The sequence below is a fragment of the Dreissena polymorpha genome, chromosome 2 (assembly GCF_020536995.1).
Source record: "Dreissena polymorpha isolate Duluth1 chromosome 2, UMN_Dpol_1.0, whole genome shotgun sequence".
Taxonomy (NCBI): Eukaryota; Metazoa; Mollusca; class Bivalvia; order Myida; family Dreissenidae; genus Dreissena; species Dreissena polymorpha.
The window spans coordinates 151,000,544-151,019,367 of record NC_068356.1 but is presented as its reverse complement, the minus strand read 5'-3'; the positions used below and the strand labels follow the sequence as shown (position 1 = coordinate 151,019,367).

At 31.7% G+C, this 18,824-nt stretch overlaps 1 protein-coding gene across 3 annotated transcripts in view; it reads left to right on the top strand.

Annotated features, from left to right (window-relative positions):
- Positions 1–201: 201 nt before the first annotated feature.
- Positions 202–18,824, top strand: part of LOC127869438 (uncharacterized) — a 25,145-nt gene continuing 6,522 nt past the window's right edge. For 2 of the 3 annotated variants that reach the window (XM_052412019.1, XM_052412017.1), the window contains exons 1-2: positions 202–330; positions 1,277–1,391. The gene's annotated coding sequence lies outside the window, so the exon portion shown is untranslated. Of the gene's footprint in view, positions 351–1,276; positions 1,392–18,824 lie in introns of all 3 variants that reach the window. The other variant, XM_052412018.1, reaches the window with a different exon arrangement.

The following is an 18,824-nucleotide window of genomic DNA, read 5'->3' as shown; positions in this document are numbered from 1 at the left end:
TGTAATATTAATTTAATTATTCTACTTGTCTTGAATACCGCTGTTGTAAACAATAACTTACAAGGTTATCAGATACTCATTGTCAACTGTGAGCACGTTAAAACTTCATGTCTGATAACAGTAACTGTTATGAAGAAAGGTATGCATCCGTCAAGAGGCCTGTATACACACATGCAATTCGATTGGTTCAACAAAATGAGGCGATCACTATTTATTAGCAACGAGTTTGTCGCTATAAACACAAATAAGGTTGAATACACGGTACAAAGGGATGATAGGCCGGATGATATCTTATTCTATGATGTGTATTGTTATAGGAAATCATTGAAGGTAAGGTAAAATACCATTATGTGAGTACATTTACATATAAGTTGTATTATTCAGAGTTCTATACTTTTTAATTCACAAAGTTCGTTTGTTACAATGTAGTACTTGTGACGCAAAGCCAGCTTTAACGACATACATATGCATAGGAATGTTCATAACAATTGTTTAAAGCAAACTGATACAACATCGTGATTGCTTTTGCCCCAGGTTAATATTTAAACATTTTGGGCTAAGTATATACTGATCAGTAAGTTTGTATTCATAAAATGTTGTAAAATGATCTACAGATGCAAGTATGCACGCTGTTTAGGTGAGCGACGATAAATCTATAGACTATCATATCACTAAACGCTTTCGTTATAATTACTATACATCTACTTATATGTGTACCGTGAACAAAACTTTAATCGGCTAACAGTAATGAGATGATGTCCTCTTTATTATCTGATATTTGCATCTTTCGCAATTCAGATATATTAATTAAGATTTATCTAGATGTGTTTTTCTTGAAATTGTATCGTACCGCATTAGCAAACATATTCATAGCATGTGTTTTTTATACACGCATCTTTGCTTAAACATAATAAATCGATATTGGTCATTAGAGGTAATAACTATGTCTACTTAAGTTTGCGTAAACCCACGACTTCATTTAAGGGGATATCTTAAACGTGTTATTTGTCAATGACAAAATACCATCAAGATATTTTGGGGTGGGGGATTTGTCATATATTAAACTTAAATAGTAAAATAATTATGTTGATAATGTTATAAAACTCGGTCCCCATATTGCTTTTACCAAATGACATGTTACCGGTTTGAATATAAGCTAGTTTTGATCTTTACCAGAAACAATTCATTATCGTAACTTTCATAGTCATTCAAGCAATTGATATGTTAACATGCTTTCTAAAAAGTTCCGATATGTTATCATTTTATCTGTTGATAGGTGTTATCCGGAACTCCACAACTTTGGAAAACCAGATCTTATATGTAGCTAAAATAAACGCTGACCCCTGGCGTGCTCAACTGATTGTTGAATTCAAATAATAATAAGTGATACGGTAAGTGCTTTTGAAAATATTTTAATGCGTCAGATTTTTTTTACCTACATATAGCATTTTCCCCCGATATATTTCCCTTTCCGAAGTATTTATATTCTCAAAATGTATACAAGGGTTTCGATTATTATTTAAACCATTGTGGTAAGTTTGCATTCGTTAAAGTGTGCGATTTTATCGAATTTCATTGACGCTTTATATTGACGTAGTTCTCATCGGTTTGATGAATGGTATTCCTTCAACAACAAAATGCTGATATCAATGCCGGAAGGCTTTAAAAGGGATAGTCTTTGCTTGATTTTAATCAGAAACACCGATTCCGATTCAAAATTATCCAATAATACTGGGTTAGCAAGTAGATATGCACGATAAACTGTTTGTGAAAGTATGTTTTAGTTTTGCAGATTTATTTAGTCCGATACCCCAAAACAAAATGTATCGATCCACATAACAAACAGCTTAAAAACCCAAATGAATCAGATTCTGTAAATTATTGTCAAATTGATGATAACATATACATATCTTTCAATACATTGAATTTGTGATTTCATTAATAATTTTGCATGAAACATATCTGTTAAATACGAAGTGAACAGACAAAAGACACAATACAATTCCAATAGCTGCAAAAGAAAGATTTGTGGATTTGATCGAGTGCCGATTTGTTTAATTGTGTGAAGCGGTACCAGGTCGTATAATTTCTTCAAAAACTTTTTTACATGAAATAAAATCTGATCGAGCCAGTTACACGTATGTTTCTTTGTTTCATTTATCAATTATGAAGCATTTCTATATAATGTTTTTATGAAATCATGAATACCATTTTGTGCCTGTCGAATTCGAATCAGTTTTCCTTCAATTAGACATATTCGTCAGAAATATCTTGTATAAACTCAAAAAACATATACATTATTAATACCTAATTACATGCGGACAGGACACGCGAATCACATGATATGTTAACTTTCGTTGTTTTTTTTCCAAATTAACAGACTCATATTGGTTTGTTAACGTTCGTGTACACTTGTGTTTTGCATGTGCATTTAATGTCTAACATGGTAATAATGAACCATGTTTGTTTAAACTAGCGTATATATCATTCTGTCTTGTCTTACGTGCAGTTTTATGGCTGATATATTATTTTACAACCACTTATCCCCTTTCATTATCGCATGCCAGTATAAAGCGTTCTGAGTCCATCTCATGGAGTAATTTATTAAACAATCAATAGTAGCAGTATTTGATTATACCAAGCTAAATAAACTGATAAATAAAACTAAGAGGTGATCGAGTGTCACGAAAGGAAAAGTCGCGTCCTTGAATGTATTTTATATACACATGCAATATCATTTGTCCCGCGTAACTACAGGTATATAAATTTTACCAATGTAACGCTTACACTTTTTATTTGATAGGCTAGGACATGGTTAAAGGTTCAATCCCACAGAAACGATTATACACTATTGATAACTTATTAATATGCAACCATTAAAACCCTTAATTGGGACAATGCCATGCACAAAAAGTATTCTTGGATATTATCGACCTACATTAGCGGTTCATTAATGGATTTTTCTCATGAAAATGATGTCACACATCTTGAGATAGAAGGAACGTGAAGCAACACTCATACGGTCGTTTGTATCTAGCAGCTTATAGCCAAACGCTTACTGAAAAATTAACCACATTAAGCAAGAAAAATATTCATACACAATAGCGAGGATGACACCAGAAAATTTGTGAGAAATAGCGCTTGTTCACTGTTATATCACTCTTGAATAACATTGGTGTTAAATCCCTGTGTTTTAGTTTTTTTATCTGGAAGTCTTTTAGATCTCTGTTTTAATGAATACGCATACCGTGTATTATATTTTATTTGCGCATTTGTTAAATGGCGATTTTGGAATTATCATACCATGATTTGTGTATATATTGTTTGACCGAATACGCTCTTAAATTGATGTACACAGACTTCCTTACAGCGAAGGCCTTAATAAATCTGTAACGATTAACGCAACCTTGTGATTCCCGCTAAATCAAACACAATACAATAGATATTACATAAATCGGCATAACATCTAAACAATATGACGTTAATTGGGCATAAACTGTTTCGTATCAACACAAACAACCGCAAGGGCAATTTTCGAAAAGTTTACGAATTGAATATAACAAGTACATAGTACATGAATAGGCGTATTGAGTCCAGCGGCATCTGAAGTTTTAACTAAACACACAACATGTAATACCAGCATTATTTTACCAGTGGTTACTTTTTATTTGCATCTAGTCGTGAGCGTTATAAAATATTTTATCCCATCGCCAGACGTGCATTGTCGAAATAAACCACTGTGGAATATATTTTCCTCTATTTCGGCAATTCTGAAATATAGCTGTCACGCGCGGCGGAGGATGGTCATATTACTCGGAATCAACTATAAAGTAATCATTTTAGTACCTTCGAATCAGATTCAACGAAACAAACAATCTGATCCAAGATGTTATATATTTTAAACACAAAATGCAACACAACAATCGAAAAAACATGATTTACAATTATTAAGTGCGCGTACTCATGACGTCATTATTAACACGTCAAACGACAAAAGTCATATTCTTTCCCGCTAAAACTGCAGTTTTTTAGTATTTTTTCATTATTTCTTTAACATCGGGGACTTAGAGAGGTATGATAAACAGAAAAACAGGTTAGTTCCTGATCTTTTTGTAATTTATTAGACTCGGTACGAATAAAATGATAAAACAATATTTGCTTTAAATATCTTTTGGATTTTCCGTGTAGTTCTATTTTCCTATTCTATTTTTAAAGAAATAATTTACGGTAAGAAAATTGATGGGAAAAATCGATTACTAGGTCGGTGCCGAATACAGCGAAGTATATTTTGCTCGGCCCGAAAATCTGAACCACTCGCCAAGACTCGTGGTTCAGATTTTCTAAGCCTCACAAAATAAACTTTGCTTTATTCGAAACCGACATAGTATTCTCTATATTGCAAAATTACTGCTTTAATCCAATCAAGATACAGACAAGTGCCAACTACAGGCCCTAAACAGCCAACATATATAATGAAAAAGACGACACTTATGATGTGATCATATGTACTGAAAAAGAAGGTTATGGTACAATATATGGTACGTTTTCATTGCTTTGTAATAAATCAGTAAGGCAAGACGTACTTTGTCTTTGTTTTCCGTTTATCTACAAGTGGAAAACAATCCATGCTATTTGTAGATACGCAAATATCATTGACTGATAATCTTGTGTTTTTTTCATAAATAATGCACGCAATGAAAATTCTCTAGATCTCTTTTATGTGCGACAAACGATATGTGATGATTGTTAAAAAAAAGCTTGTGTGAGCATTGAATGCTTGATACATTAACACATAGAGAAAAAGAACATGCTTAAATGCCATTTTACAGGGGTATATAAAGTCAAGTTATGTTTTGCATGCATATACAAATGTTTATGTTACTATAGTTGTGATAATGAAATATAGAGGGGAAAAATGGTTTATTCATTTTGGCAAAAGAATCCCCTGCAATTATCAAATGAAAGCTGCCGTTCCTTAGTATATATCAGGAAAAAGGAAACGGGTGTTTTTCAAGATCACAGTACAAAGTAACATTTGAAGGTTATATTCACATACTAAAAACATTATTCCATAATGCACCTCAATATGTTATCATTGAAGTAATTATCTGCAACTTATATTTGGTTTACAATGGTACGTGTTCAAGTTATATAACAATTTGTTACCATAATTTAAAGACTATCCACGTAAAGGATTAGTATGAAGATTTATAGTCACGTTATTATTGATCGATATATTCAGATATATAGAATCGTCATCAAATAATATGTGCTCTTGAGCACACTTACACCATAATGACGTTTGGTAGCATAGTTTACATTCCTTTTATAAACTAAATTTCTGCCTAGGTATACACGTCATTATGTTCACACCAAGGAGAATTGATGGTTTATATTGAATATGTAAACAAAATCTAATTCCTTAAGTCCAAGTAAAGGACACCCATAACCGTAACGTAATGTATGTCGTATTCGGTCATGTTATCCGTATATTCAAATGACTCGACCCCATTTCATGAATTGTATTGATGTCAGAGTTAAACTTTTCACACGTTTCGGCATGATAACGAATCCTATAGCTTTTACATAATAATGAAGGAGTATGTACTGCATAACGACTCAGTGAATATTTTCAATAACAAGAGCTGTCAGAGGACAGCGCGCTCGACTATTCGAGTGCTTGACAGTATAACGTAAGCCTTCATGGGGAAATTGTTCATATTCAATAATTTATTAGACGATCTTTAAAAAATAAAAAAGGAAAACAAAACTTTTTTTTTTAGGGGGGGGGGGGGTTGAGAGGGGGTATAATGTGGGGTGTGGTCATTTATTAGACGATCTTTCAAAAATAAAAAAAGGGAAACAAAAGTTGTTGTTTTTTGGGGGGGGAGGGTAGGGGGGGTAGGGGGGTGAGAGGGGGGTATAATGTGGCGTGTGGTAATTTATTAGATGATGTTTAATTACAAAAAAAATTTGGGGGGGGGTAGGGGGGGTAGGGGGGGGTGGGGGTGAGAGGGGGGTATAATGTGGGGTGTGGTAATTTATTAGATGATGCTTGGGTGGAATCCATTGTGGTATTCAGGTAAGTGTTGTTTTGTCAAAGTAATAATAAAATGTGATCATAAATAAAGAAGTTATGGCAATTTAAGCAAAATGTTCAATTATCTAAGTGTAAAAGGGGCCATAATTATGTAAAAATGCTTGATACAGTGGTCTGCTCTTGTTAATAGGTTGGGGTCATGTTGGTAAACTAGTATGCAACATATAAAAGCAATATGTCAAAGGATATAGGAAATATTTGGGGTAGTACGCAAACTTTGACATAGATTTATTAATAATATGCATATTCTAAGTATAAAAGGGGCAATAATTATGACAAAATGCTTGATAGAGTTGTCTGCTCTTGTTTATAGGTTGGGGTGATGTTGGTAAACAAGTATGCAAAATATGAAAGCAATATGTCAAGGGACAATGAAAATAAATGGGGTAGTACGAAAACTTTAACATTTGCTGCATATTCTAAGTGGAAAAGGGGCCATAATTATGACAAAATGCTTTATAGAGTTGTCTGCTCTTGTTTAAAGGTTGAGATCATGTTGGTAAACAAGTATGCAAAATATGAAAGCAATATGTCAAGGGACAATGAAAATAATTTGGGTAGTACGAAAACTTTAACATTTGCACGCTAACGCTAACGCCGACGCCGGGGTGAGAAGGATAGCTCCACTATATATATTTCATATATAATAGTCGAGCTAAAAACTCACTTCATTGTAGAGATGGCATGTCAGCAAAATGCCTGCAATATTTCAAAATATGAAATAATTTATTCTGCATCACTTGGTCTTAAGCGGTATCGTACACACCAAATATGTGGAGTCATCAATGATGCAGTACACAATATTAGATGCGGTAGTCAATTAAAAGCGCGCGGATTTCTACAACACTCATTAATCGAAGCAAGATTCAATATGCAGATTAAATAACATGCCAACTGTCATAAAACGTTGCTGATTATATAGTACGCTTATAGATAGATATCCGATAACCGTAGTTGTTATTTTTTAATCCATATGGATTTTGAGCCTACGCCTACACAGTCGTTCTTGTTATTGACATTACATTTTATTTTCTATTTACGTTGCATGTGAAAAGATGTTTCGCGTAAGCCTCATTACAAACAATACAAACGTAAACATTATTTTCTTATCATCGAACAATCCATTGGAATCTCCTTATGTTTTATTAAACAGAGTCCCAATTTTAAAACTGCACTTCAAAGACTTATACCTTGAAATAGAAAATACGACTTTATGTGAGGGTAATGTGGAAAATACCATGATTTGTTTAATCGAATGTATTTGTTTTAATGCAAACTAGTTGCAATCTATAGTGGAAACTCGTATTTTTAAGTTAAAACCATCAATTTTGAAACGATTACTAAGTTATTTACTAAATTTCAATTAACAATTGTCCAGGTATTATTTTATAGTACATACATACCAATAAATATGTTCTATCACTATATATCGTCCGAATTCTTGTTGTACAATTAGATTTGGTGCCAAACTGATCTTTTAAGGTATGGATTAGATCCAAACAAAAACATATAGAATAATAGCTTGTTGACGTATACGACGATTACAATGACGGAGACTAAGGTAACTTCTTTTTTATTAACATCTATATTTAATAAAAGCAATTTAACGTGCTTAATAAATACGTTTCAAAAAACTAGTGGTTATTGCTACAGGTGAATATAATATTTTCGACAATTTTATTTGCTTGTAAATTTCTTGTACATGCAAGCCGTTTAATTTCAAGAACAAATTGAATAAGCGCGACACTTCACTGCGGGATTCGAACCCGGAACTCGGAACCAAAGACTACAATATTGAGAACTTTAGGGTCTTTAACTTTGCAGCATAGTGTAAGCGCTATATATATATATATATAAGTTAAACAAGTCTCCTCAAACTAATTGAGTTCAGACGGTACCAAAGATTGTTTTTCGTTCGATCTGATTGTTTCCTAATCATGATTGAAACAATATAACACATAATATTGTATTTTTTAATGGCATTATCACAATGTTAGAAAACTTCCCTGTACCCGTTGGGAGGTTTGGAGCTCCATAGGACCTATTAATAATTAACATAAATCAAGAACCTCTCGATCTATATGTGTATGAGCAGCAGACACTTAAATACAATCCATAACTTCAACCTAAATAGTTATTGCCTAATACTTGAGTTGGATCAGACGGTCAATGAAGTATGTGATAAATTTGCACTATACACAGTCCTTATTCATAGTTCTTCAATATGCCTCAAATTGTTGGAGCAGAACGTATCAATACATCGATAAGTCCAGTATCCAACATTCATATACAATCACCAGTTAACTCTTTGGTTATATAGATGTAGTACTGTGCATGTTATTATATGTTTAATCTTATCTCGGTAATCAACAGTCGGAGAAGATAAATACGAATGTACTTTGTGCATTTAATTTATAGTGAAAGGTAGAAGTTAAAGCCACACAACTTGTTTGGCTTAGTAAATTTAAGTATAAATAAGAAACATATTTTATCTATACCTATAAGAATATATATGGTGGTTACAAGGTAGAAATCCGTCTTTTCGCGCTTTAAAACTTAAACAATCGCGTTTGTCAAAATGGACGTATGCGTCTAGAAATGCTACTTTCGGTTTTAAAAGCGGTACCGTTTGAAAAATAATAAATTACTTGCTTACTAGGCTATTGATTTAATTTTATGTATGCCAGTAAGAATATAAACTGGTGGTTACAAGGTAGGAATCCGTCTGTTTGCATTTTAAAACTTAAAAATAATCGCGTTTGTCGAAATGGACGTATACGTATAAAAATCGTACTTTCGGTTTTAAAAGCGGTACCGTTTGAAAAATAATAAATTACTTGCTAACTTGGCAATAGATTTAATGACAATTTTCCACACTTTCAAATTGCATCTATATGTATTGATTTACAATGTATTTCATTTCAAGGTCAGAGGCAAAATGTGTGGATTTATGCAGCACGTTTTTTTACTTATGTATACACGATGTGTTTATCAGTATGAGGAATGATGTTCATAGGGACATTTTTATAAGATGGTTTTGATATCATAGTTGTGGGTATGCAGTCGATGAAGCGAATTGTGCTATTGAAACATGAGCTTTACAATCTCAATTTTGAATAATTTCTTTATTAATGCATGACTATTACCATGTTTGAATCGTTAATATGTGTGTTGAATAAAACCGGTAGAATGTGGACGATATTTTGTGTTTTAATCAATATTACACACATTTCAAACTATATGTTGAAACGTATTGCACATGCCAAATCATGTGTTTTATTTAATGCTCAGGCAACATGGTGATTAAGATAGAGAGAACTGAACTTTCGGTCTTTTCTAAACACTAGTTTCTGTAAAATTGTAACTGTTCAACATGTTTTAAATGATAAGAAGATTATAATGCTTTAAGCATTAATATGATATTTAGTTCTTGTAGTAGAGCAACAACTTAAACTCAACTAGTTGTAATAAATCAAATAAATTTAAGTCTGCTTCAGATACTTGATACTGCGTAATTGATTAAAATTGTTTCGAAAAATTGATGACCGGCATTCGATAAACTACTTGTAAAGTTTAGGTTGTCTCAGTTTTCACATACAATATCAATTTTTTTAATGATAAACAAATTTTTGAAAGCTTGATCAATCAGAATTGTTTGGTGGAATATTCAAAGTCAACAGAGCGGAATTCAGTGAGAAATTAAATTCGTATGCAACATGTATTTTTTCTATACTAACACATGCATATAAGTTAGGTCAAATATCGCCGTGCTCACATAGATCATGATGAACAACAGAAAAAAATGACACAGACCTTATTGGGTATGCCCTAAAATATAATTTGTATACCTATGTGTAGTATTATGATTGTCAATTATAAATAGTAAATATGGGTTACATTTGGGTTTACTTCTCAAACATGTTTCGATTTTGGGATTTTGAAGAACGAATTGTTATTGGAAAATCACTTGATTCGGGTACATTAATGAATAACATCAGGTTAACAAAACAAAAGGCATATTTGTATATTGGAGAAATTTACTGCACGTAATATATATTTCTTTTTCAAACATCGCAGTGTTCAATATAATATCGTTTATATGCGTCTTATAGGGTTTTTATTTTGTATGTGTGCATAATTGGAGAGTATAAACAAAGCTGAATTAACGTGTGACAGTCTGCACTAAAATTATATGAAAATTATATTAAATTATAGTAAACTTCGCCTTAAGTGAGCTGTGAATAAGATAAACAGATTAAATAGAAAAACAAAATTGTGTTTAAGTTTAAACTGTAGAGTATGAACAACTCATGATGTGTTTGAATCATTGTATTTTGATGTTAATCAATGGCAATCAAATCAATCAAACTTATTATTGTTTTTCCCTTTATTTGTAAAATACCTCATCAATAAAAAATAATATTAGTTTAAATACAAAATATGTTTATGGATACATGTATGTGCAATATAATTGTTTTTCCTTCGTTGTCATATATTTCGAATTTCACCTTACTTTTTCGAGTGTGCACACGTGAAATATCTAGTTTTAAAATCAATTAAAGTATTTGGTGATATTGTCTAGGTATAAACGTTAAAGTTACATTACTATTCAAAATCAACGAAAATTCGTACAATATTTCGTAAAATAAAGCTAAACAATTAAAAATCATTGTTCCTTATGGCAATTGCCGAAATTTCAACACCAGATGTGGTCTGGTAAAAAAGATGTTTGTTGATACAAAATGCTCGTTTTTATTATGGTTTGAACATGGTACCATTTTAGTGTTCGTGTGTCGTATGAATAGATATATTCGCAGGAAATTAGCATGGAATTTATTGTGGTCACAAATAAATAAAAACGAGCATTTTGTATCTACAAAAACCTATGTAACCATACCACATCTAGCGTTGAAATTGTGGCTATTGCTATAAAGAACACTGATTGTCTAGGTGTAAACTTTATTTTACGAAATACTTTACGAAATTTTCGTTGATTTTGAGCGTTATAGAGACTTTAAGGTTTTAAAGTTTTGAACTAAATATGAATTGGAGTTTAGCTTACAACGTCCATTGAAAGTGGATTGTATCAGCTATGTTTGCAAAGATTAAAACAATACTGATGATCAATCCATGTATTGAATATCTGAATTTTCCAAACCGATCACATCAATAGCTAATAGCGTTACATTTTGATATGATTTATATTAGCATGTTTTAGTGAATTCATTATTTTACACATACATTTGTCATTTCTGAGTATGAAATTATGATTGTTTTCTTGGAAACAGGAAACCGCGTATACAGCTCAATTATTTTATCGGAATTACAAACAATTGTTAATGTATTTTATAAGACCTATCTACAACTATAATACCTCACATGAATTTGTTTCTTCTTTGCGTTTATAAACATCAAAGGTCCTTTATTTTGAATAGTGCCTTGTAAAGATGCGCGCGCATAGTCCGCGGGCGCTATTTTGAATAGTGCCCTGTAAAGATGCGCGCGCATGTAATAGTGCCCGCTAGAATGTTAGTTATTTGTAACTTGTGTGCAAGTTTTACACATTAGAGAATTTGGCTTTATGTACTTAGGGTAAACGCACTTTTCGTTTGGCAGGTCACAAGTGTGTGTTCTTTATTATAAATCCCATCTTAAAAAATGCAAAAATTAAATGCTATATTTAGGATCAATGTTTTAAAACATGTTGTTTGTAATAAAAACCTATATTTTTATATGAAATGTATCTCAATATGTGAAATTCTTTACAATAAAAATCAATTTTGTATAAAGAAGCGCATTCCAACTTTTGCAGGGAGACAACTCGCGTACAACAATAATACCGTACATATTATTAATAGTCACGATTCGTTTGGCAAGTCACGAGTGTGTATTTTTTATTATAAATGACATCTTAAAAAAAACGAAAATTAAATGCTATATTTGGGATCTATGTTTTGCAACATGTTGTCTGTGATATAAGCAGTTATCTCCATATAAAATGAATCTCAATATGTGAAATGCTTTACAATAAAAATGAATTTTGTATACAGAAGCGAATTTTTCAGTGTCCAACTTTCGCAGGGAGACAACTCGCGCACAACAATAATACGGTACATATTATAAATAGTAACTGATAGCTTCGGTCCATATACTATTTGGGGCTTCCTGGCTGGTCACTATTCTGCCATAGGGCCCACAGTGAGGTTTTCTATTTCTTAATTTGCAAAGTGGAATTTGAGCGAGCTGTCAGAATGTTTGAGGTGCGCTCTTCCGGTTGGAAAGTACTGATAGTAGTTAAAATCAACATTTGATGTAAGTTTTGCGGTACATCATTAAATTTGTTTCATCCGTTCACATACATGGCTGTAATATGAATGCAACAAACGTGTTAACGTGAGATTCGACGGATATTAACCTTAGGCCAACGCTATCGAAGAACTTCACGATAACGTACACATCACTTGCTACGATAAAATATTATTTTTAAAATGCAAAAATATTACCTTATTAGATACATCGAAAAAAGAAGATCGAACTTCATATGAATGCAAAAGAAATAATAAAAACATTTAAAAGTAGTCTTAAATGTAATGTTTTAAGTTTCTGTTCCAGATTGACCGTGAAACAATTTTTCGGTAAGCTTCAATCCGTTACAAAACATTTTTAGTAAATATTTACAATAGCATTTGTATATTTCACACAAATAATTGTTGTATTTTCCATGATATTAAGTGAACTTGAACAATATGTTCTGGATATATTCAAACCCATATTTGCCTATAATAACAAGAATATGACTTATGTTCCTAATAGGTAAACAAGTGAAACAAAAAAATGAATGCACGTACTACAATCGTTTTTATAAAAATTTTACTTATAAAACAATAATTCAATTAATAATAATAAAAATATGTATTATAATTTATATTATTAAGATCATTTAAATCTCCCCATTGGTATTTCTAAATGATGCGAACGCTACCAGAATCTGCTCAATTCTATTACTTGTTTTAGTATATATACAATTAATGTATTTTTCGAAAATCGATTCTTTATACAGCACACAGAAATCCTGTGTTACAGAAAATGCATATTTTATTGTATGTACGATCGGTTGTGTACTAAGTGATCATTACTAAGATTATTTACAACATATTCATTTCTTTAAACCTTATTTCCATATATTACTTGATATAGTTTTATATATATTCGAACACAAACAAAGTTAAATAGTGTATGTGTTAATGTAGTTTACAGCCCTCTTTATAAAAAATAGTATTGTCCACTTCCTATTCAAAATAAAATGTGTGTTAAATGTAATTCCCTTTGGATCGATGATGTGTTTATCATAATTGATAGAGAGAAAATAAGTGATTATAGTTGTGTAAGAACCCTGAAATCAAAAGTGCCTTTTATTATTTCTTTGAGGTTAAATACTGAATTTCGTTGTGAACACACGTGATGTTGTGTACATGTTAAGGTGAAGTTAAATACATATAAAAATAAAATATAGCTCAAAATCAATCGAAATTAAATACAAATGTACACGGGGAGTTATCACATTTACTTAGTATGGAATAATATTTTATAACATGTTCCAAACTACGGTTGATTTATGTTTTTACGAAAATCAAATAAACCATGGAAAAATTCTACTTACACCTATACGTAAAATAACTGTTATAAAGTATAAAATACTTCCATTATTTACTCACTATTTTTATGCTATACCAACCCCTTAAAAGAAAATCATCGATACAATCAATAAACTTATGTTTGATTATGTGTGGAATGGAAATTTGCAAACTGTATGCATGTTGTGAAAGTAAATGAGCCAATTGTATTGTATCGCTTTTAAATATAGGAACACTTTTTAACACGGTAACAAATGCTACTATTGTAAAAAAATACTATAAAAAATGATTTCGGGTTCGAAGTGTTTACATGTTACAAACAGTTTATTGACTTGTTAGATACTTCAAATGTTAACAGTTTCTTACAATCATAATTTCATAATCGGTTATGAACCCCTTTTGTATTAAAGCAATGCATGACATGGGAATAAGATTTGTTCGTGTTAAAGTAATTGTTTCAAACTCATGTTTAAGCAAAACACCAATTGAACAACACAATGGTAAAAATATTTACTTTATTCATTATGAAGGTCTTATTCACTTAGTGGAGACATTTATTATATCCTTAAATCTAGATAATAACAGCAAAAATATTCAAATGCCTTCCCTGCCATGCAATGCTAACTTTTTTTATAAATAATACAAGTTTATCTAGATCCATATATGAATGTTTTATTTAAAAAACAAACTATTTTCATAAAAAATGGGGAAGTCTCAATAGCGAGGAAAATAAAAATAAAATATTTCTAAAAATCATTTCTACATAACAAGAGGTACTTACAGTGGTTCTTGTAAAGAATTATTCACCAAATTGTAGGAACTAATTCTTAAATGTATGTTATGAATTAAACTAGCTATACATTTGTATTTTTTGTAACCAAGAAGAACAAACAGCCATCGTTTTTGGGAATGTGACAGAGTCAAAATACTGATCATTTATCTAAAGGCAGACTTAGTACACATATTAAATATATATAATAAAATGAATTGTAAATCATTTATTCTTGAACGTATTTAATTCGAAAATAACAACTGAACATATTAGCTTTTAAAGATACAAAATATAATTGTGCTTCTAGAAAATATAACACTTTTTGAAATAATAATAGTTACTTTAAGTTTTTATCGGGGGCTTACTCCAAACATAAAAATATCAAACTTACTAAAACAAAAAACGAACGATGGTCTGTAATTAAAGAACGCATATAGAACTAATGACTTTGCACTTAAATTTATATTTGTCACTGAAAATAAATGCCATAATGAGTACATCGAAATGTTTTGCTTCTTTGCTAGTTGTTTGCCTGTGTGCAACTTTCCTATTTTTGTCTTGCATTTCTTTACTTTGTTTTGTCAAAAAATGAATTTAAGCTATCAATTTACACCTCTGTTCATGAAACTTACATGCTATATAAAATGTTTGTACATATTTGTACTGTTATGATATCTTTATAGAAAGTATGCATGTGTGTATTTTTATATGAATTTCTGAATTTCTTGCATTCAAAAACAAACAAATACTCAACAGTATTTTTTATTATAATATGTTAAATGATGATTACAAGGACTCTAATTATTGATGATCATCCTGTGAAAAGTTAATCGTATGGGCAGAACAATTGTATATAAGTGGGTTAACTACTGTATTCATTTACAACGAATTGGCTATATACAAATATATATTGCATGTACCCTTATAATATATTTTTCCGCTTAATGGTCACTTCTGTTTGGATGGAGCCATGTATAGGTGACACAATTCACATATTGAGTTTTGATTCAAAATTACAAGCAATTGTTATTTGAAGAGAATTATAATTAAATTAAGATAAATAAACATTATTATTATGTGTGAACAAACTTACTCAGTCCTGCATATAGATGAGTATTCCAAATGACAAATCAAGTTCTTCTTTTTTTAACAAGAATTTGATCTTATTTGGTGTATTTGGTAAATTCATTATTATGGATTTCAATTATTAAATTTGAAGCAATACGTGCATATGCAAAGTATATTGTAGTTATTCCAGTGTACGGATTATATTCCTCGAATCACACATGACAAGCTTAGTCTTTGCAAACAACTTGTGAAGTCAATAGCCCTTAGGAATATGACCCAAGAAATATTGTATAAATATAATGGTTGCACATAGTCCGGAATAAAAATTGTATCATTTGTAAATTGGGGCAACTATTTGTAGAAGTCTTTCACTATTTCATTTTGCAATTGTATAACATTAACGGCAAAAAATGTAGTAGTTCGTATCCCCTTATCATCAATGTTGTCCTATTTACATATATACTTATATAAACTCTTTTTGAGTTATCGCGTCCTTACCATCAACAAAGGATAGCATTTTCTCTTCTGCTGGTAAAGCTCAAGTTTCACTGACGGTGTATTTGAATAACCGTGCATGTGATCACCAATAATTTTCTAGCACAATTGAATGTTTAAATGTTCTTGATTGACAGGAATTACAAACTGAAACGGAACTTTTCAAGTCATTTTCTATATACCCAATGATTTGCTGCGCACTAATTTATACGGTAGCTTTTCGTCAGTAAGAAATGACTGAGTTTGAACTGATGGCTAGAATAATGGTGACTCAAGTATTGAAATTAATTGAACAACAATCTTGCTATAATCATGTATCGTACAATGGGAATTTGTATTTCATTGGTTGGGACATTGGGTTTTGTTGTAGCCTGCAAGCTGCTTATACATAAAAAAACTGCACATATTCAGTAAGTATGTCCCTAGATTTGGTTGGTGCATATACAATTTATTTGTAACTAATTCAAAATGGCAAAATTCACTATGTAAATTAAAATTTGAAGAATGCATAAGGCCGCACACAATTAAGGCTTAGTCATTGTAATTGTTTAAGAAATAAATAAAGCGAAAGTAAAACAAAAATCCTTACTAAGTGTATGTCGTAATTGCTTGATTGTGCATTCTACAAACGTTATAACGATCATTTTATAGTTTCAAAGGAGTTATGGTATACGAGCTATAAAAAATGTGCAATTTTAATGTGTCAAGAAACGCTCAGAAAATATATTACATAGTGTCAAGTATTTGTAAGCATCCGTTGTGCACTGAGTTTTTATAATTGAGTCTTTAGTGGCTCATTTATAACATAACAATTGTGTTGAAGGATTAACACATAATTATTATTTTACATGTATTCATATGTATTCAAGACTCCAACTTCTTGATAAATTCAACATACGTAAACTCAAAAACAGTTTTAGGTGAAACACTTCACAATAACAATAACTACAATGTTTATCTGACTACTCCAAGTTGCATAAACTCTTTGTCTAAAAGAAAGCATATGTTTGTTATGTTCTCTTTTTTGATAAACCGGTTGCACCAGTTTTTAAGAATGAATCTACTTTTATCAACAACAGGAACACCAAGGCCAAACTGTTCAGTACTTGGTATATAGGACCTTTACGTGTGGGTCATTGTTGTTGTGGCTCCCCATATTCCCTCTTCTTTGTTCGGCACATTACTACGTTTAACATCCAAGATCGGCACGATTTTCCACATTCCTTCTCAAAACAGGATATTCTTAGTTAGGAGATAAATCCGGTTTTCCGTATTCCATTCCATATAAGCGTGACTTTCCATATACCTTTTCTCAGTTAAGCACAACTCCAAATATTCCATCTCGGAACAACATATCTCCCCATATTTCTTCTCAAATCAAAACGACTCGCTATATTATCCCCCAGATCAGAGCAAATCTAATTCCACGGATCGCCATTTTCAGTATCATGTCAGCCCAACTCTTCAAAATCCTCCCAGGTCAAAAGAGCTCTACATATTTTTGTTCAAAATAGCTCTACGTTATCGCTTCTAATATCGAATGTCCCGATTATCACTCATATCAGCGATGCTCTTCATACTTCTTTTCGGATCAGCACAAATCTCCTTACTCCTCCTCCGACCTTACTCCTCCTTCAACCTCACTCCTCCTTTGATGCAAAACTCTCAATACTCCTTTTATGATCAGCACATTACTCCATATTCCTTTTCGGATCAGAATACCTCTCCATATTTCTTCTCTGATCATTACAACTTTTCATTTTCATTCTCCGTATTCTTTCTCCGGTCAGTACAATACATAGTGCTCGTATGTTTGTATTCCTTCTCACTTCGGCTCTTCATAACCGTCAGTGGTACTCATGTATGTTTGTGCATAAAATGTCTGTCTTTCTCTCTGATATAGAGGTGCCGTTATTTTAAGGCATTATTCACTATTATCCTTAGAAAATCCAAAATGCGAAAAGCAGTACGACACCTTGCCACACCATAATACATGTAAACTGAAATTGGCAAGTAATTGTTAATTCACCTAATAAATGACACATTTACATTCCGACCAAGATGCATCGTACCTATATAAGACTTCTGTAAGTGTGTATTTGTATTTTGATTTATATGTCGTTCAAGACACCGTTTATTAATGTTAATTATATTAGACAATACATTTGCAAACTGTCTGGTGAATTATTAAATTTAATTCGTGACATGTTGTTGAATGCCGGAATGTGCCATTGATCCTCATACAGGTGTTACAGTGCACTTTCAGCTAGGGTCATATGTTTGTCACGAGATTTGTACATGCCGATCAATTTTGGGGCAAATTTAAGTACAATTACATTGTAATACGAGCAAAGTTGGGCTACTGCAAGTATTATCATGTTCTTGCATATTTTTTTAAAAGCGTATACATTAAGGTTCATAATTAAAACAATTTCCTAAATAAACAAAAGTTAATCTTACAACGGAAAAAATATTGTGCCACGTGGTTAGGCGATCACCACGTGGTTGGTTATGAAGGCAGGGATTTGATCGAGATATGCTGGTTCCATTCAAATCTCTGCTCGGAGGTTGTGTGTTTCAATGTTCTCGCTCATCTTAGCAGTTGTTAACGGTGATTTTATCAGGACGTGCGTCTTGATTACTCAAGATGGAAATTGCAATGCCTTGCGAGTTATTACGCGAAGATAAATAATTGGGACATATAAGTTCTTTACCGGATTTTGCACAGTAAAATGCGCGTACTTGAACGAACTCT